The sequence below is a fragment of the Scyliorhinus torazame genome, chromosome 4 (assembly GCF_047496885.1).
Source record: "Scyliorhinus torazame isolate Kashiwa2021f chromosome 4, sScyTor2.1, whole genome shotgun sequence".
Classification (NCBI taxonomy): domain Eukaryota; kingdom Metazoa; phylum Chordata; class Chondrichthyes; order Carcharhiniformes; family Scyliorhinidae; genus Scyliorhinus; species Scyliorhinus torazame.
The window spans coordinates 37,213,267-37,234,913 of record NC_092710.1 but is presented as its reverse complement, the minus strand read 5'-3'; the positions used below and the strand labels follow the sequence as shown (position 1 = coordinate 37,234,913).

Genomic DNA, 21,647 nt, shown 5'->3' with positions numbered 1-21,647 from the left:
GTATGGCACTGGCAGAAACGGATATTTGCTATTTATTGACAACCAAAGAGGAGAACAGCACAGTTTCATTGATTAATTTATTAAATCGACATTTAACTGTTTTCATGTAAATTAATCCCCTTCACAAATCACTGTCATGAAATTCTGTTTCTCCTAAGTGCTGAATTCTATTTCCTCACCTCGACATCGGATAAATATGAACATTCCAACTGAAATGTTACTTCTTAGTCGGTTAATTCAGCAAAATCACGAGGTGTTGCTGTTGCACGTGTGTTCTGATTCTTGCAGAGAATTCTGCATATCTGGTTTTCTACTTCTTACCCCGCCTGTCCTGCTCCAGCAGGAATTCTGCTGGGGCTGGGAGCCTGGTTTGAATCACCCACCCCTGGCGCCTTAGTGGTAGGTCTGAGTAAAACGGGCAACTCTGGCCTGTCACACAGAAAACTGGGAAACAAATGAAATGAGTAACTTCCAGCCTCACGAGGTATTTACTTTCCAATCCGAATTCAAGCAGAGGATGCCTTCCCATGATTCCGATTGGAATCCTTTCATCGTGGAGGTGGGACTGGAGGTGGGTGTGGTTTGGGTTGAGATTATTAAAACTGTACTGTATGGTGTGGCTGCAACCAGCCAACATTATTGCTAAAACCCTGATCGAATGTTTGCGTCAGATACTTTGAATATTTGGTGAATCGTTGCTCTCTTTATTCTCTTCTCTCTCTTGCTCGCTGTCTCCCTACAAGTTAATCTAGTGGCGATTATGATCCTATCCCGGGGATAGTGCGGCCTCTCGACCTGCACCACTCGCTACATGATGGCAATGGCAATGGGGGATCTAGCGTTCATTACCACTAATCACATTTTGTGGAAGATTGTTAATTATTATTATCCATGGACTTTCTTGTACATTACGCATGTGTGCAGAGTTATGAATGTCCTGCGTCTTGCAGCTACAGACTGTTCTGTTTGGTTCACTGTCACTTTTACCTTTGACCGATTCGTGGCAATCTGTTGCCAGAAGCTGAAAACAAAATACTGCACTGAAAAAATGGCGTCTGTGATTCTCGCAACAACTTGCACTCTGCTTTGTTTGAAAAGCATCCCCTTCTACTTTCCACTTGAACCTCTAGTGATAATCAACAATGTGCCGTGGTTCTGTTATGTCAAGACAAACTACTATACTGAGCCTGCATGGGCAGGATATGACTGTTTTAGTGTTGTATTAACCCCATTGCTCCCATTCGTTTTAATTCTGTTCTTCAACGCCCTGACAGTCAGACACATTTTAGTGGCAAGTCGTGTCCGTAAACAACTAAGGGGTCAGAGCAAGAGAGAGAGTGACAGTGACCCAGAGATGGAGAGCAGAAAGAAATCTGTGATTTTACTCTTTCGCATATCCGGCAGCTTCTTACTTCTATGGTTGGTGTATGTTTTTCATTTCTTATATAATCGCATTGCGGGCAAAAATAGCAGGGATTACAGCAACTCGGAATTTATATTTAGGGAAGTCGGAGAAACCTTGCAACATTTAAGTTGCTGCGCAAACACATTTATTTATGGGGCCACTCAGTCCAGTTTCAGAAAACAGCTCAAGAGCACAGTAATCTATCCGGTTACATCAATTATTCAATTTATAACTAAACGAATCAACTGAACGCAGCCCAGTAACGTGCACCAGTGCTTCCAACACATGCGACTTATATGCATTCTCAGACTTCCACACACGACAAAGAGCAGTGAATATTTATCTGGAAAGAATTGACTGCTGAAGCAGCCATCCTAATCGTGACAGCGCCAGATTCCAAATGCCTCTTGCAGGGCTGGAGAGGGAACTGCATCCACGATATTGCCTTTGTTTGGCTCCAAGGTTCAACCAACGCCCTTGAGTGCTGGTGTACATTCTGCCCCCAGTCAAGCAGCTGTTCGATCTGGAACTGCTCATCCTTCTTTCCAAACTGTTCGATAGACTCTTTGATCGCAATTTCAGGATTTAGGTTCTTCCATTTACGGGATATGAGCGTCGCTGGTTCGGCCAGCATTTATTGTCCTTCCCTCGTTGCCCATCAGAAGGTGGTGGTGACTTGCCTGCGGGAAAAGTGAATCGCAATGTCTGGAGTATCGAATGTTTCAATCCCCCCAGTCGGATTCCCATCCTTTCACATCACAATGACGGCAATGATTTAGGTTAACATTTCAGATTGCACTCGAGAACAAATACATTTTTCAACGCTTTCAACACAGACCTAAACCTGTCTAACCTTGAACTCATTCAAACTTTGCTGCCTTGTCCAAAGCCTACCGCTGCCCAGTCACCTCTCACTCTATTGCACGCTGCTCGCCATTGGATCTCAGCAACGCCACACAATGATCTTCAAACGTCCATCCTTTTCTTTTTTTTGCATCATCCATGGATTTATTCCTGCATCTCACTGTGTCAGAAGGTCTAGATTTTCCCCCCAAAACCACAGTGACACTTTCTGACCGCCTTTCAGACATTCCTTAAAATATCTCCGTGCATTTGACGACATTTCCTTTATGTCCAGTTCTGCAATGTTGCTGTTGTGATTCTCTGTGAAGTGTTCAGGATGGAATCATTAGGTTCAGTCCATTATTAAAATAAAAATTGTATCCTTTGTCCTCCCCGCATTACCTCTCTTGCTGTCGACATGCCTCTCTCAGACTCTCTTTCTCGACCTTACATTTTTTCCAAAAACTAACGGAACCCTAACAGTAACTCTAACGCAAACGGCAAAAACTGTTACTACCAAACCGGACAAGGAACAAAACCTGATCTCAAGCCGTAACTCCAAGACGAATATCAGCAATGATGTCATCCCGAATGAAAACCATAGCTGCAATTATCCGAACCGTGGCTGAAAATGTATTGCGAATGATTGCTGGACGTTGAACTATCATGGTAATCCTAAAGCTGCATGGCAACTGAAATCCCAATAATATCATTGGCCCTAACCCCACTTGGAACAGAAACTCAAACTGTAACTTACGTTTTAACGTGAAACATGACGGTCCCACGAAATGTAAAAATAACTACTATTCTAAACCAAGCTCTAATCCTAATCTAAATCTACTCTTCATTTAAAAAACAATGATTGCACTAAATTAAGCGCACCCTGAACCCGCAACTTAAATTCATAGAATTTCATAGAATTTACAGTGCAGAAGGAGGCCATTCGGCCCATCGAGTCTGCACCGGCTCTTGGAAATAGCACCCTACGCAATCCCACACCACCCTATCCCCATAACCCAGTAACCCCACTCAACCAACGCTGAGGGCAATTTTGGACACAAAGGCAATTTAGCACGGCCAATCCACCTAACCTGCACATCTTTGGACTGTGTGAAGAAACCGCGCACACACTGGGAGAACGTGCAGACTCCGCACAGACAGTGACCCAGCCTGGAATCGAACCTAGGAACCTGGGGCTGTGAAGCAATTGCGCTAACCGCTATGCTACCGTGCTGCCCTTAAATTCAAATGCAACATAATCCTGAATGCCAATTTGCAATATGACCTCAGTTGAAATGAATGTGCCCACTTGTTCGAAGGCAATAGGAACCTGAATCTGAATGCCTGAATTTTGTCCACTGAAAAATTCTCGCCTATCGCACGCTGCTGACCCCAGACTTCCCGGGAAATTGTGGTTTTAAACGCATTCTAACACTGCACCTTTGTGTTATGGATCATCCCAGATGGGGATGATGAACATAGAGGTCACAGAACTGAGGGCAAGAGTACAGATTTGGGGTATGCAGCGCGTGGTACGCAGTAGTTGGTACTCCTGATTTGGGTGGCAGGGTAGCACAGAACTTAGCACTGTTGCTTTGCAGCGCCAGGGCCCCAGGTTCTGTTGCCGCTTGGGTCACTGTGTGTGCGGAGTCCGTCGGTTCTCCCCTTGTCTGTGTGGATTTCCTCCGGGCGCTCCGATTTCCTCCCACAAGTCAAGAAGGACGTGCTTGTTAGGTGAATTGGACACTCTGAATTCTCCCTCAGTGTACGGAACAGCCGCCGCAGTGTGGCGACTCGAGGAGTTTTATAGTAACTTCATTGTAGTGTTAACGTAAGCCTGCTTGTGACACTAATAAACATTATTATTACCATTATGTTTTAGTATTATATCCCTATTTACTGCATATTTAACCACACAGGGAGAGGGGTCGTGGAGTTTTACCTCTGGCTCCAGATTCACTGAGCAGTTTTCAGCCACATCCAGAGTGATGGTCATAGGACAAGTTCAAAACGTAAGAAAGCACAGCCGGTAGCCATTTTTGAACCAAACAACGACGGTGAGGGAATTTTCTTATGAAGGGAGATTGAGTAGAACGAGCAAGTATTCGCTGATATATATACTGAACGGCACACTTTTTCAATCGTATGCAGTTCTTGGGGATTCAACAGAGTTACGTTGGCGATGACGTGTCTTCCTGTTGAAGAGTTAAACGCTACGGGTCACAGGACAAGCTAGAGCAATTTGGGAAGGAGGAAATGTGGCAGAGAATGGGTATTCTTATGTTCCTGAAGTGGGGTTCTTTTAGGAATAATCTGAGGACAGGATATATCGGAGCAATGCCAATCTTTATCGTGTATTTGTGGTCATTGATCTCCTCTGCGCACCTGAGAGAAAATATCCTTGTTAGGAGAATTTTCTCGAAATATTTCCAAGGATGCAAATCGACAATAGCAACTTATCAAAATAAATCCCCTGCTTCGTTCATAGCAGAAGTTGTGGAAGGAACTTTAACACCAGGGGCATCGACATCAGGTATTAGCTAGGTAACCAAATATTTGGGCAAATAGAAGGGGGAAGTTGTTTCCTAAAGCTACAGAAAGAGTGGAAATGTTTTGTGAACAAGAACAAGTATTGGGAACCAGGCAGCTGAGGCCACGGAGACCAGGTTGCAATCATTTGGACGGCAAAGAACTGAGCAATAAATGAAGGAACGCAGACTTATCGCCAGGTTGTAGGAGGAGAAAAACGTTTCATAGTTTGTGAAAGTTTTAGGGCAGGCGTGTCGATAGATTTCTGCATGGCTTTGGAGGAGACGAGAGATAAAAGGAGGGCTGTAGGGAATGCAGTTCTTTGCATAGATAGGGCACTTTAATGACGGGGAATGTTAAATATTCAGGGTAGACTGTAGGGCTGATATAATTCACAGAAACAAGCAGGGACTTTGGGCGGAGGAGTTTACAAATGAAGGAAGTTATCCGTGCTGGATGGTAGAACTGGCTGAGTTTGCGGAGCTGGTCGTAACAAGCCATTTATTAGTCTGCCCCATGCAGGCAACCTTTTATGGGCGAAGAGCTGAGGAGCGCTGCCTATCAGTTTCACAAAATAAATCTTGGCAACTAAGCGACTTGAAGAAGGGACGTTCTGGAAGAAATGGCCCGGAAAAGTATGGAATCTTTGCCTTCATTCCTCTTCGAAATAGGCAGAAAAATCAGATTGTTGAAGCTAGATTGCCACAAGCTTCCGTGGTGCTGTTTTGGGAGATGGGTCGACCTAGTTCACTCTCGCCTCCAAACAGATACATCGTCTAATAAACCGGCAAACAAGGTCGGTGTGATTGGCCCTTTGAGCTCCGTCCAGATGAGGGGATAATGCAAAGAAATACAATAAGCAAAATGCACAACGGGACGATATTAACATGCCACCATTCTAAATGAAAGAAAGACATCTGTTGTGAAACACATACATATCTTTCAGGATCGTCTGATTCCCAGATTAGAGGTTGCTCAAACCGGACGCCCCTTTCCCTGTAAGTAACATTGAACGATGGGGGAAGCGCAAATACAGAGATTGAGGCCCGCGCCGACTCCCGCACCCACAATGTGTCGCCCTCCTCTCTAATTACAAAGTGCTATTGGCATGCTCTCCTCTCCACGCTGGGAGAGGCAGTTTGCAACTAAGGGCCGGGATGGCGTCCTAATTGAGTGAGAGACAGGGAGAGGAATGGGAACTGGGGAGGAGAATTACCTGGAAAAATGGGGAGGGAACACACTCACTCTCACTCTGACACATTGTCACTCTGACACACTATCACACCCACATGCTAACACACACTCACTCTTACATATTCACTCACACTCACTCCTACACACTCACTCCTACACACTCATTCGAGTTTCAACCTTGTGGCGGTATCGAAAGATACCTGGAGACTCTAAAGCAAACGTAATTAGAATTAAGGAAGGCGACCATATTGACCGGCATATTTAGAAACAACCAAAGAGAGCAATACTGCCCCCCCCCCCCACCAACAGAGAGGGTCTCCCACCCTGCCGGGAGGTGCACCGCGTCCCGCCTTGCTGTCTTTCTTCCTGTGCTAGCTATCCCTGCTAGTATGGTGCCCCGCCTCTCCCGGGGCTGATCTTAACCTTAAATTATGCCCGTTGTCTGACCGCTGCCTCTGCCTCACCCTCACCTCCATTCCCCTATCCTCGCCCATTCCTGTGACCCGGACTTTATGACTAGAGTGGGGCAGCGCAGTGCCGCGCAAACATGTCAAAGGTCCAAGCGGTCTCTATCTCGTTCACTTTTCCCCTCTGTTCTAGCCTCATTCCTCCCTCGCCTGCCCCTTGTCCAGGACATTTGACCGCACTAGTTCGTGCGCCCCCGTCGGGGATGAAATTCAAATTTCGATCATGTCGGAATCTTTACAGAAGTGAAACCTCCCGTTTGCCCATAACATTTAAACGCTGCTTCATTTTGCCTCTTTTCCTGCAAATTGCCTGACTCAAAGGAAAAACATTCAGAACAATCAGCGAAACGCGACTTAAATGGAAACGCTAACATGTAGGTGTTTACAGCTGAGCTCATCCCACCAAATGGGCGCTTTCCAACATTTCTGGAGCTATGGATACAATCACACACTCCAGTCATATAAACAGGAACCCATGTAAACCACGTGGTTCCGTGGTGTACTGGTTTTTCACTTCCGCTTTACCCGGAGCAGGTCCTGGGTTCGAGCTCCAGTTGAATCATTGCTGCTTCTGGACAATTGAATTTCCATGTCAACAGAAATATCACCAGCTTCCCCTCTCTGTGCGTTCCCATAGCCAAGGTGCTGAAGAGAAACCTCTTTCCAATAATATTTAATAAGCGTGCATCATGTGGATGAAGGTAAAGCACTGGATGTAGTGTACATTGATTTTGGAAAGGCATTTGATAAGGTTCCCCATGGCAGGCTTATGCAGAAAGTAAGGAGGCATGGGATAGTGGGAAATTTGGCCAGTTGGATAACGAACTGTCTAACCGATAGAAGTCAGAGAGTGGCGGTGGATGGCAAATATTCAGTCTGGATCCCAGTTACCAGTGGCCTACCACAGGGATCAGTTCTGGGTCCTCTGCTGTTTGTGATTTTCATTAATGACTTGGATGAGGGAGTTGAAGGGTGGGTCAGTGAATTTGCAGACGATACGAAGATTGGTGGAGTTGTGGATAGTAAGGAGGGCTGTTGTCGGCTGCAAAGAGATATAGATAGGATACAGAGCTGGGCTGAGAAGTGGCAGATGGAGTATAACCCTGAAAAGTATGAGGTTGTCCATTTTGGAAGGACAAATATGAATGCGGAACACAGGGTTAACGGTAGAATTCTTGGCAATGTGGAGGAGCAGAGAGATCTTGTGGTCTACGTTCATACATCTTTGAAAGTTGCCACTCAACTGGATAGAGCTGTGAAGAAGGCCTATGGTGTGCTCGCGTTCATTAACAGAGGGATTGAATTTAAGAGCCGTGAGGTGATGATGCAGCTGTACAAAACATTGGTAACGCCACATTTGGAGTACTGTGTACAGTTCTGGTCACCTCATTATAGGAAGGATGTGGAAGCTTTGGAAAAGGTGCAAAGGAGATTTACCAGGATGTTACCTGGAATGGAGAGTAGGTCTTACGAGGAAAGGTTGAGGGTGCTAGGCCTTTTCTCATTAGAACGGAGAATAATGAGGGGCGACTTGATAGAGGTTTATAAGATGATCAGGGGAACAGATAGAGTAGACAGTCAGAGACTTTTTCCCCGGGTGGAACAAACCATTACAAGGGGACATAAATTTAAGGTGAAAGGTGGAAGATATAGGAGGGGTATCAGAGGTAGGTTCTTTACCCAGAGAGTAGTGGGGGCATGGAATACACTGCCTGTGGAAGCAGTTGAATAGGAAACATTAGGGACCTTCAAGCAGCTATTGGATAGGTACATGCATTACGGTAAAATGATATAGTGTAGATTTATTTGTTCTTAAGGGCAGCACGGTAGCATTGTAGATAGCACAATTGCTTCAAGGCTCCAGGGTCCCAGGCTCGATTCCGGCTTGGGTCACTGTCTGTGCGGAGTCTGCACGTCCTCCCCGTGTCGGCGTGGGTTTCCTGAGGGTGCTCCGGTTTCCTCCCACAGTCCAAAGATGTGCAGGTTAGGTGAATTGCCCAATGATAAATTGCCCTTAATGTCCAAAATTGCCCTTGGTGTTGGGTGGAGGTGTTGAGTTTGGGTGGGGTGCACTTTCCGGGAGCCGGTGCGGACTCAAAGGGCCGAGTAGCCTCCTTCTGCACTTTAAATTCAATGATAATCTATGATTAATCTAGGACAAAGGTTCGGCACAACATCGTGGGCCGAAGGGCGTGTTCTGTGCTGTATTTTCTATGTTCTATGACCATTACCTGTGAAATCTTAAATAAGCAAATGACCATTCAGAGTTTTAAACATATTTTGCCCAAAAGTCCACTATTAGTTTACAGACTGAAATTCTTCGAAATTTCCCAACTATTGCTCTTTTTCTGGTGATCCTTCCCAATCTCAAATTCCCCCTTTGCCTCCTGCCCCTTTCCCAACTTTCACATCCGTTCTACATTTTGTTCTGCGTGGACCCAATCCGTTAAATGCGTCATTACATAAGCGACCTTGTACATTAGGTCTACAAAATTATGCAGGACATAGTCAGGGTGGATAGTCAGATACTTCTTCCCAGGGGAGAGGGGTCAATTACTTGGGGGCATAGGTTTAAGGTGCGAGGGGAATGGTTTGGAGGAGATGTACGAGGCAAGTTTTTTACACAGAGGGTAGCGGGTGCCTGGAACTCGCTAACGGAGGAGGTGATGGAAGCAGGGATGATAGTGACATTTAAGGGGCATCTTGACAAATACATGAATAGGATGGGAATAGTTACAGAGTTACATAGAATTTACAGTGCAGAAGGAGGCCATTCGGCCCATCGAGACTGCACCAGCTCTTGGAAAGAGCACCCTATCCAAGGTCAACACCTTAACCCTATCCCCATAACCCAGTAACCCCACCCAACACTAAGGGCAATTTTGGACACTATGGGCAATTTAGTATGACCAATCCACCTAACCTGCACATCTTTCGAATGTGGGAGGAAACCGGAGCACCCGGAGGCAACCCACGCACACACGGGGAGAGCGTACAGACTCCGCACAGACAGTGACCCAAGCCAGGAATCGAACCTGGGACCCTGTAGCTGTGAAGCAATTGTGCTATCCACAATGCTACCATGCTGCCCAAACATGACAATTACTCGGGGTCAATTACTAGGGGGCATAGGTTTAAGGTGCGAGGGGCAAGGTTTAGAGTCAGGTTTTTTACCCAGAGGGTAGTGGGTGCCTGGAACTCGCTGCCGGAGGAGGTGGTGGAAGCAGGGACGACAGTGACAGTTAAGGGACATCGTGACAGATACAATGAACAGGATGGGAATAGAGGGATACGGACCCAGGAAGTGTAGAAGGTTTTAGTTTAGACGGGCAGCATCGTCGGCGCAGATTTGGAGGGCCGAAGGGCCTGTTCCTGTGCTGTACTTTTCTTTGTTCTTTGTAGTGGTGAGTCTGTGGAATTATTTACTTACAAAATCAGTGCTAAACATTTTATGTTTGCAAGAACGAGTTAGTTATAGCCTTTCGAACTGAACGAATCAAAGGATCTGGGTGAAAACGGGAGCAGATTAATGATTTGAATAATAAGCCATGATCATGATGCAGATGCTTGGATTGTTGAAGCCCAATCACCTCAGCTCCAGACTATCATTCCGAGTTGTTCCCATTGGTATCCTAGCCCCAACCACCTTCCGTTGCTTCATCGATGAACTTCCTGAATGAGGTCGGAAGTGATGATGTCTGTGCGGAGTCTGCACGTTCTCCCTGTGTCTACCCGTGTCTACTCCGGGTGCTCCGGTTTCCTCCCATAGTCTAAAGATGTGCAGGTTAGGTGGACTGGCCACGCAAAATTGTCCTTGTGTCCAAAAAGGGTCCGTGGCGTTGCTGAGGAAGGGTGTTCTTTCCAACGGCCGGGGAAGGCACGATGGACTAAATTACCTCCTTCTGCACTAAGTTCTACGATTCTATGATTATATGGTCGCTGATGACGGCGCAATGTTCAGCGCCGTTAGCCACTCTCCAGGTACTGACGCAGCCCATAGCCAACTGCATCAAGACATGGACAATATTCATGGTTGAGCTGACAAGTGGCGAGGAAGGTTGGCACTGCATGACTGCCAGGCAGTGACATTCTCCAACAAGAGAGGATCCAAAATTTACCCCTTTACATTCATTGGCATTACCGTCGCTGATTCCCGTGCTAGCAACACATTTGGAGTTAGCATTAACCAGAATCTGAATTGAACTTGCCATGGAAATAATATGGCTGCAATACTGTCCCTTCGCAGGCGGGCGGCACCCTGACACTGCAGCACACTCTCGCATTCGCTGCGTCCCACACGTGGGGGACATCGGCCCTTGCAGCCTACTCGATTCTGATGTGAGCAATGGCCACCATGTCAGTCTCTGGAGTGCAAGTAAAGATTGAAAGCTGAATCTTCAGCCATGTCCAGGTTGATTCTTCCATGTCTGAGTGTGAAGGCTGCCATTCCCTGGTCTGTGAACAACAACAGCGTGGAGAGAGAGAAAGAGTGGTTATCGCTGCTGCCTCAGAGCCAGAGATCCCGCTCCAATTCTGGCCTGGGGTGACTGTGGAGTCTGCACATTCTCCCCGTGTCTGTGTGGGCTTCCCCCGGGTGCACTGGTTTCCTCCCACAGTCCAAAGATGTGCAGGTCTGTTGGAGTTACGGAAGCGTGGTGGGGGAAGTGGGCTTCGATAGGGTGCACTTTCAGAGGGCAGGTATAACATCGAAGGGCCGAATGGCCTCCTTCTGCACAGTGGGGATTCTATGAGAATTGATCCCATCCACTCGTACACACAGGCAGGCAGAGAACATCAAGTGGCTCTACGGCCTTTCGTTCACTGTTTCCCGCGCAACTCGGCCACCCGGAGGGTCAACATTCAGCAATATTTAAGCCCAAATTGGGAAATAGTAGCGCCGCTTTCTGAGGACGAGTCTGGCCTGAGACTTCCTGAAATTCCGTGTCCCACAGTCTCTGGCAGACCCCATTAGCGCGGTTCAGAAAGATGCACAACATCAGCAACGCCGAACCGATTAATTGTATTGAGTCAGCAACCTTCTTTCCAATCCCTGCACGACCATATATCACCGCCCCCAAGAAAAACACCAGACACATTGCCCCCTCCCCCAAACCTTCCAAGAATCTCTCTATGCCCCACAACCCTCTGAAATATCTGCATTCCATCTAATACTGGACCATTGAACATTCCTGGCTTTTATCACTGTTCCAATGGTGCCCCCTGTTGGACGGTGCGGAAGCTCAGGAACTCCCACTCTCTCTTCCAATTCCGTGCTCCACCTCTACCTCGCTTTCCTCTTGTAAGCCACTTAGGAAAATATTATACCTTTTACCAAGCTTTGTGATCTGACGGTGTGCCTCCATTTAGGCCTTGTTTTCATACTTTGTTTTCTTTTAAAATCCCATGGGAAGCGCCGAGTTCCCAGGTTCGACCCCGGCTCTGGGTCACTGTCCCTGTGGAGTTTGCACATTCTCCCCGTGTCTGTGTGGGTTTTGCCCCCCACAACCCAAAATGACGTACAGCGTAGGTGGATCGGCCACGCTAAATTGCTCCTTAATTGGAAAAAATGAATTGTGTACTCTAAATTTATTTATTTTTTAAATCCCATGGGACGTTTAATTGAGTGAAAGTTGATGCACAGATAAAGGGAGGGGCGTCTACATTGTGACCCAGGGCAAGCTCTCGCGATTCAGGTTCGAATCCCGTCACGGCAAATGGTGAAATTTAAATTCCATAAGAATCTGGTATGAAAAGGCTAAGAACTCATCTGGTTCATTGAAGTCCTCATTGAAGGTAAGGAAATCTGCCACCCTTAATCCACAGCAATGTTGTTGAATCTGAAATGCCCTCAGTGATGGGCAATAAAAAACTGACCCCACATCTCATGAACGAATCATAAAATAAAAGAGGATGGTATAGGATATATAACAGATTAATAGTCTGATGCTGCAATGACTGAGCTTTCTGGGCTCTAACATTAACATAGGTTCCACTGGGAGTCGAACCCATACTCCAGTCATATAAACCGACATGCAGGAAGCTAGTTAGTTCCGTGCTGTAGTAGTTACCACGTATGCTTTGCACGCAGAAAGTCTTCGGTTCGAGCCCCAGTGGTATCGTTGCTGCTTTTGGACCAGTTGTTACCAATTGAATTTCCATTTGAATAGAAAGACAACCAGCTTCCCCTACTTGTGCGTTCCCAAACCAACGTGCTGCGTGTATATCGAACCCCACACAAACATTACTTAATAAGTGTTATGGACCAGGGTTCAGAGAACCCCAAAGTGTATCATGGAGTTCACGTGACCCCAACTTTTAATAGATTGTGGTATGGGGAGCACACTGCCCACTGTACAGGTGTGGTACAGCAGAAATGGAAAATTACTTTTTAAAGCAAAACAATGTTTATTCTATGAACTCAAGTTAACCTTCTTAAAACATACAGTGCACATCTTAGCAATCATCGATTCAAATACAACCGCAAAAGACTACAACACTAAGTAATCCTTTAAGCATTCCTTTTAACATCCATACGACTTTAAAACATATTTTACCAGAAGCACATCAGGTTTACATTCACAACTGAAAACAGTTATAATTCTGAATTCACCAAATGATCAAGAGATAGTCTTTTGATGGCAGAGAGAACAGCAGTACACTTGTTTGGTCTGGCTTCAGCTCCAACACTGAAAACGAAACTAAAACACACCCTGCAGCCTGCTCAAAAACGAAAGAAAAAGCTCAATCCACTCTCTGACATCACTGCAGTAGTAAACACCCATTTCTTAAAGATACTCTCACTATAGATATTTATATTCACACCCATTTATAAACACACATTTCTTAAAGGTTCTCTCGCATGACAGAAGCACACATCATGATCATTAACTGTGAGTTTTAAATTAGACAAACATTATTAATTTCCGTAAACATGATTTGCCCAAAAGTCCACTACTCAGCTGCAGAATATTGTTCCGATTGCCCCCTTTCGTATCCTAGCCCAAACCACCTTCAGCTGCTTCATAGTTGAACTTCCTTTCATAATAAGGTCTGATGTGACGATGTGGAGATGCTGGCGTTGGACTGGGGTGGGCACAGTAAGAAGTCTAACAACACCAGGTTAAAGTCCAACAGTTAAATTTCAGATCACTAACTTTCGGAGCACTGCTCCTCCCTCAGGTGAATGAAGAGGTAGGTTCCAGAAACATATATATAGACAAAGTCAAAGATGCCACACAATGCTTTCATTTTTGAGCATATGCTGGTAATTAAGTCTTTACAGATCCAGAGATAGAGGTAACCCCAGGTTAAAGAGGTGTGAATTGTCTCAAGCCAGGACAGTTGGTAGGATTTTGCAAGCCCAGGCCAGATGGTGGGGGATGAATGTAATGCGACATGAATGCCAGGTTGAGGCCGTACTCATGTGTGCGGAACTTGGATGTAGGTTTCTGCGCGGTGATTCTGCTTTGTCACACGTCCTGTTCCCCAAGGCAGCCTTCAGGACCCGCCAGGAGTAATTACCTCCGGCGAGTTTCACTTGTGGTTTTCGTCTTCGGGAAACAGGCGCTGTGACTGCTGAGGGACAGAGTGGAGCTCGGACAAGTTCCCAGAGACGCGACTATGGGCTTCTGGATTTGCTGCTGGCAGGGCTGGCTGGAGGAGGGGGAGAGTGGCACTCATCTGCTGGGGCCAGAGAGGGGGGTGACCAGGGAATGGGCCGTCGGGTCAAGGGGACCCACACGGGAGTGGGGTATCCAGGCATAGACAGCCACTGCTGTGACGGGATATAGGTGCCATGCCCAGACTGGTGCTCCGGGGTGTCTCAGGCTACAGTCTGGGGACTTTCGGCTCTGTCTGTGCTTTTTCGCTGGAGTTGTGGTTCGGGCAGGAAACACCAGAATGGCCTGACTCATGACCAAGTGATCCTGCAAGACACAAGACATGATGCATGATTGCAGTTTGGGGTGGCTGGTGGTGTGGGGGTGGTCAGGGAGTGGAGAGCTAGTGGTGTGGAGGCAATGAGGGCGTGGCGAGGGGTGGTGTGAGGGTGCTGGGGAGTGCTTAGGGGTGGTGTGGGGTCGGTGAGGCCGTGGACTTGACTATTACAATGGGCCCCTCGCCCAATGTACATACTGAATCCTCCATAAACCTGATGCCATCTAATTCTTCTTCACATGTCCCAATAAATCGTCTCGCATGCCCTTTGTGAAGCACATGGTTCCCAAGAGGCACTGGCTGGTTTTTGAAACCAAACGAGGAAATGCTGGAAACTCTCACCAGGTCTGTCAGCATCTGCAGGGAGAGAAAAGAGCAAACGTTTCGAGTCGCGATGACCCTTTGTCAAAGTCTCGTTTATAGGGGCTGGTTCAAATTCAATTTCGGATCATGTCGGCAATCGCATTCCACTCGCCTTGAGGCACAGAATCAGTAAAAAATTCAAACCAAATCAGAATATCGCGAATATTTCAGGTATCAATCTTAAAGCGATGAGCAAGAATTTCTCCTTGCAATAATGGTATTATTCAGATAAAAGCATTTAGGTGACCCCTGGAACCGCTGTGGAATGCCAAGGCGACGCACCTTGTGCTGAAACTGGGATTGGAACAGACAGGGGTTTGAGGGGCAGCAGAGACACAACGGGCCGAGGGGCCGCTTTCCCAAATGATTAACGCGGCGAGTTCACGTCAACATCACTCATTGAGATTTAAAAGTATAGCTCGAATTGGGACTTGAACCGTGGACCTTCAGATTAAAAGTCTGACGTTCTCCCGGGTGAGCTATCCGGGCTTTAAACAACGCCCCCTACAGCGACCATTACTGGCTGGTCGCGAACATTTCATCGTTTAAATGTTTTATTTCCTTCGTCAATTTAGGGCAGCACACGTGAATAGCATTGTGGCTTCACAGCGCCAGGGTCACAGGTTCGATTCCCCGCTGGGTCACTGTCTGTGTGGGGTCTGCACGTTCTTCCCGTGTCTGCGTGGGTTTCCTCCGGGTGCTCCGGTGACCTCCCACAGTCCAAAGACGTGCATGTTACGTGGATTGGCCATGATAAATTGTCCTTAGCGACAAAAAAGGCGAGGAGGGGTAACGGGGATAGGATGGAAGTGAGGGTTTAAGTGGGTCGGTGCAGACTTGATGGGCCGAATGGCCTCCTTCTGCACTCTATGTTCTAATCCGACAATCATTCCCAGTTGGGTTTGAGACGGTCACTCCTGACTCTAAATTACTCAACATTCTGACGCACGTTTCACGGCCTCCAACACAGTCGCTGCTTAAATTTTTTTCCAAATGCGAAACCTCCCCTTTGCCCACAACCTCCGCGCAGGAACATTTAAACGCTCCTTCATTTTGCCTCTTTTACAGGTAAATTACCTGTCTGAAAGAAGAAACGTCGAGAACAGTCAGCTGAACGCGACTTTGTGGGAATCGCTAACATGTATACAACAGTACGAAGTCTTACAACACCAGGTTAAAGTCCAACAGGTTTGTTTCAATGTCACTAGCTTTCGGAGCGCTGCTCCTTCCTCAGGTGAATGAAGAGGTCTGTTCCAGAAACCCCGGGACCTGGGATTCATGTCACATTACATTCATCCCCCACCATCTGGCCTGCGAAATCCTACCAACTGTCCTGGCTTGAGACAATTCACACCTCTTTAACCTGGGTTACCCCATCTCGGAACTGTAAAGATTTAATCTCCTGCTAATGCTCGCATTCCTAGCATTGTTTGGCATCTTTGAATTTTTCTATATATGTGTTTCTGGAACAGACCTCTTCATTCACCTGAGGAAGGAGCAGCGCTCCGAAAGCTAGTGACATCGAAACAAACCTGTTGGACATTAACCTGGTGTTGTAAGACTTCGTACTGTGCTCACCCCAGTCCAACGCCGGCATCTCCACATCATGTATACAACAAGTTTGTATACAACAAGTTTGTGTTGACAGCGGAGCAAATCGCACCAAATGGAGGTTTTGCAAAGTTTCTGGAGTGAAGGACTCATTCACAAAGTCCAGTTATATAAACAAGTCAATGGATCTCCAGCTGGCTCCGTGGTGTAGTGGTTATCACGTCTGCTTTACACGCTGAAAGTCCCGGGTTCGAGCCACAGTGGAATCAATGCTGCTTTTGGTTAAGTGGTTGTTAATTGAATTTCAATGGAAGTAGAAATACAACCATCTTCCCCTATCCGTGCGTTTCCAAAGCCAACGTGCTGAATGGAAATCTCTTTCCAAACAAACATTATTCATGAGCGTGTATCATGATCCTTACGTGTGAGTTATTAAATACTCACTTCTTGAACGTTATTTGCCCAATAGTCCACTACTTGTTTCCGAACTAACATTTTTCGATATTTCCCAACTATTGCTCTTTATCTTTGATTGGATTTGATTTGATTTATCATTGTCACATGTATTATTTTACAGTGAAAATTACTGTTTCTTGCATGCTGTACAAATAATGCATATCGTACAGAGGGAAGGAAGGAGAGACTGCAGAATATAATGTTACAGTCATAGCAAGGTGTAGAGAAAAGATCAACGTAATACGAGGTAGGTCCATTCAAAAGTCTGATGACAGTAGGGAAGAAGCTGTTCTTGAGTCGGTTGGGACATGACCTCAAACTTTGGTATCTTTTTCCTGATGGAAGGAGGTGGAAGGGAGTATGTCCGGGTTGCATGGGGTCCTTAATTATGCTGGCTGCCTTTCTGAGGCAGCGGGAATTATAGACAGAGTCAATGGATGGGAGGCTGGTTTGCGTGATGGAGTGGGCTACATTCACGACCTTTTGTAGTTTCCTGCGGTGTTGGGCAGAGCAGGCTCCATACCAAGCAGTGATATAACCAGAAAGAATGCTTTCTATGGTGCATCTGTAGAAGTTGGTGAGTATCGTAGCTGACATGTCAAATTTCCTTAGTCTTCTAAGAAAGTAGAGCGGTTGTTGATTTTCTTAACTATAGTGTCGGCATGGGGGGACCAGGACAGGTTGTTGGTGATCTGAACACCAAAAAGCTTGAAGCACTCGACACTTTCTACTTCGTTCCCATTGACGTAGACAGGGGCATGTTCTCCACTACGCTTCCTGAAGTCGATGACAATCTCCTTCGTTTCTTGACATTGAGGCAGAGATTATTGTCGTCGCACCAGTTCAACAGGTTCTCTATCTCATTCCTGTACTCTGTCTCCTCATTGTTTGAAATCCGACTCACTATGGTGGTGTCATCAGCAAATTTGAAAATCGAGTTGGAGGGGAATTTGGCCACACTGTCATCGGTATATAAGTGGTATAGGTGGGGGCTGAGGTCACAGCCTTGTGGGGCACCGGTGTTTAGGATGATTGTGGAGGAAGTGTTGTTGCCTATCCTTTCTAATTGTGGCCTGTGGGTTAGAAAGTTCAGGATCCAGTCGCAGAGTGAGGAGACAAGGCCATGGAGTTTGGTAATGAGTTTCGTAGGAATGATGGTTTTGACGGCTGAGCTGTAGTCGACAAATAGGAGTCGGACAGAGGTACCTTTGTTACCTAGGTGTTCCAGGGTGGAGTGCAGTGCCATGGAGATGGCGTCTGCTGTAGACCTGTTGCAGTGGTAGGCGAACTGTAGTGGATCAAGGCAATCTGGGAGGCTGGAGTTGATTCGTGCCATGACTAACCTTTCGAAGCACTTCATGATGATGGATATCAGTGCCACTGGTCGATAGTCATTAAGGCATGCTGCCTGGCTATTTTTTTGGTACAGGCATGATGGTCGTCTTCTTGATAGGGACCTCAGATTGTTGTAAAGAGAGGTTAAAGATGTCTTCAGGCGATCTGTGCAAGACCTGAGTGCTGGTCCGGGTCCCCATCTGAGCCAGTGTCTTTCCGTGGGTTGACCTTGGAGAAGGCTGCTCTGACGTCTGCAGTGGCCTCGTTGTCCTATTTCGTTTTAATTGGACAGCAGGAAAGGGCAGATGGAAGTAGCCTCGTCTATTGAGGATGAATGTAATTCGAATTCAGATCATGTCGGAATTCACATTCAACTCGCCTTAAAGCTCAAATTCAGCAAAAAAAAAAATCAAACAAAAGTCAGCATGACCCAGATACTTGAGTTATCTATCTGAAAGCGACGAGCAGGGATTTCTCTTTGCAATGATGTTAGTATTCACACAAGAAGAGTTTTGATGAGACCTGGAACCGCTGTGGAATTTCAAGGCGACGGACCTTGTGCTGGGAATGGAACAGACAGGGGTTTGCGGGGCAGCAGAGACACAATGGGCCGATGGGTTTCCTTAGGTGTTAATTAACTCGATGAGTTCACGACAGCATCAATCATTTGAATTACCACCCGAGGAGGGATTTGAACTCTGGACCCTCAGATTAAAAGCCAGGTGTTGCACCGACTGTGCTATCCGAGCCAGAGCAAAGCCGCCTATAGCGATTCTTACTGGCTGGCCGCGAACATTGCATCATTCAAACTTTACATTTCCCTCGTCAGTTAGACAATCATTCCCAGTTGGGTTTGGGACAGTCACATCCTGACTCTCGATTACTCAACATTCTGACTCACGTTTCACTGGCTTCAACGCATCAACTTCAAAAATGTTCTTTCCAAAAGTGAAACCTCCCCTTTGCCCACATCCTCAGTGCCGCAACATTTAAACGCTCTTTCGTTTTGTCTCTTTTGCGGGGGAAATTGCAAAAACGTTCAGAACAATCAGATAAACGCGACTTTAAGGAAAAGGCAAACATGTCTGCAACAGGTCAGGTGCTGACAACTGAGCAAATCCCACCAAATGGACGATTTGCAACATTTCAGGAGCGATGGAACAATCACAACCTCCATTAATATAAAGAGGTCAGTGTGTCGCCAGCTGGTTCCACGGTGTAGTGGTTAGCACGCCTGCTTTAGACGCGGGAGGTCCTTTGTCGAGCTCCTGTGGAATCATTGCTGCTTTTGGACAACTCGTTGCCAACTGAATTTCCGTGTGAAGAGAAATACAACCAGCTTCCCCCATCTGCGCGTTGCCAAAGCTGGCGTGTTGAGTCGCAACCTCTTCCCAACCCCTATTTAATTCGCGTGCATCATGACCATTACCTGTGAGCTCTTAAATAAGCAAATCAGCACTCTGTCCTTTAAAAATATTTTGTCCAAAAATTGGGTTACAGACTGAAATATTTCGAAATTTCCCAACGAATGCTGTGTATCTCGTGACCCTTCGCCGTCTCAAATTCCACTTTGCCTCCTGCCCCTTCCCCAACTTTCACTCACTTTTTACATTTTGTTCTGCGGGGACCCAATCTGTTAAACGCGCGCTTCTCTCACTCACCGCCTTTTCTCAATACCCATTCGGCACTGTGACCCTTGTTCGAATTTCACCTTGGCAAAACGTGCCACTCACCACACCAACAACCATTCTGTATCCAATTCCTTTATCTTAGAACATTGACACAACATTTCCTGGACATCATTATGGTCATTCCACCATAATCTGCAATTTCAAACCACAAAAAGCAATACACTAGCGCTCCATAATTTCAGCTCTCATCCAATTCCCGTGAACCTGCGTGTGGTGTGGATTTCTGGAACTCTGCAGTCCATGTGGTGTAGGTGCCCCCAGAAAGCGGTTAGGAAGGAAGCTCCATGATTTGTACCCAACAAGAGTGAGTGAATGGGAATATGGTTCCAAGTGAATATGGCGTGTGTTCCTTGGAGGGGAATCTGCAGGCGGCGGCGGAGTTATCAGTCGGCGCTGACAATACTTGTTATGTCAATGAAAATAATACTGCAGTTACACTTCAATACAAAGTCGGTACAAACTACCATTAAAGAACATTGCATTGCCTGCCAGCATTCTCAATGAATTCAGAAAACAAAGTCTTTTTCGAAAATTGCCTGACTCAAAGAGAAAATTTGGGCACAATCTGCTGAACGCGATTTTGTGGGACACGCAAACATGTTATACATCAAGTCAGGTGTTGACAGCTGATCCATTCCCATCAAATAGATGCTTCACAAAGGTTCCGGAACGATGGAACAATCACAAACTCATGTCATATAAGGAGTGTAGCAACCGCCAGTTGTTTCCATGGTGCAGTGGTTATCACGTCTGCTTTACACGCAGCAGGTCCTGTGTTCGAGCATCCAGTGGAACCAATGCTGCTTTCGGACAAGTTGTGATCAATTGAATTTCCATGTGAACAGAAATACAACCACGAAAGATAAAATGCTGGAAAATCTCAGCAAGTCGGGCAGCATCTGTAGGGAGAATAAAGAGCTAACGTTTCGAGTCGGTTGACTCTTTGTCAAAGCTAACAGACAGAGAAAGTGGGAAATATTCATACTGTGGAGTGAGAAAGAAAGATGAGCCATAACCACAGAAACCCAGGGAAACCGGGTGCTAATGGCCACAGAAACCCAGGGGACAGAGTGCAGAATGGCTTTGAATTCAGAAAACAAAGTGAAATGTATTTAAATATAAATGTGATGCAATTTGTTGGAAAATAACAATGAGGTTTAACTGAACAGCAGCAACGGACAGATCCAAAGAGCATTCTTTATTGGGACTGGATGAAATTCAATTTCTGATCATGTCGGAAGTGAGATTCAACTCGCCTAAAAGCTCAAAATCAGCAAAAAAATGAGAATAAATCAGCATAACGCAAATATTTCAGGGATCAATATTAAAGCGATGGGCAGAGATTTCTCCTTGTAATGATGGTATTATTCACACAAAGGGGAATAGATGAAGCCTTGAACCCCGTGGAATGCAAAGGCGACGGTCCTTGGCTGGAAACTGGAATTGGAACAGACAGGGGTTTGAGGGGGAGCAGAGGCACAATGGGCCGATGGGCTTCTTTCCAAGTGGATTCACGTCAGCATCGATCATTGGGATCTAAAATGATCGCCCGAACAGGGACCTGAACCCTGGACCCTCAGATTAAAAGTCTGATGCTCTACCGACTGAGCTATCCGGGCTGTGAGTCAGGCCGCCTGCAGTGACCGGATTTCCCCTTCGCTGTTGCTCCTCTCGCTCTGCTGTTGCCCCTCTTTCCTCTTCTTATGCTGTGCCTCTCCTCCAGTACAAACAGCTGCTTCCTTTGCCCTGCGCCACTATCTGAATCCGGACAGCATATCAGCAGCTCCGCCTCTGGATTCAGGGCGAGTTCAGAGCTGTGTTGCTCTTCGACGCTTCACTCCGATACTCCGCCCAACCGAGTCCCTTTCCTGGAGACTG

At 46.4% G+C, this 21,647-nt stretch overlaps 1 non-coding gene across 1 annotated transcript; it reads right to left on the bottom strand.

Moving 5' to 3' along the window:
* Nucleotides 1-21,315: 21,315 nt before the first annotated feature.
* Nucleotides 21,316-21,388, bottom strand: trnak-uuu (transfer RNA lysine (anticodon UUU)). Its single transcript has one exon. It is a non-coding gene; the product is annotated as a tRNA-Lys (tRNA).
* Between the last annotated feature and the right edge of the window lie 259 nt (nt 21,389-21,647).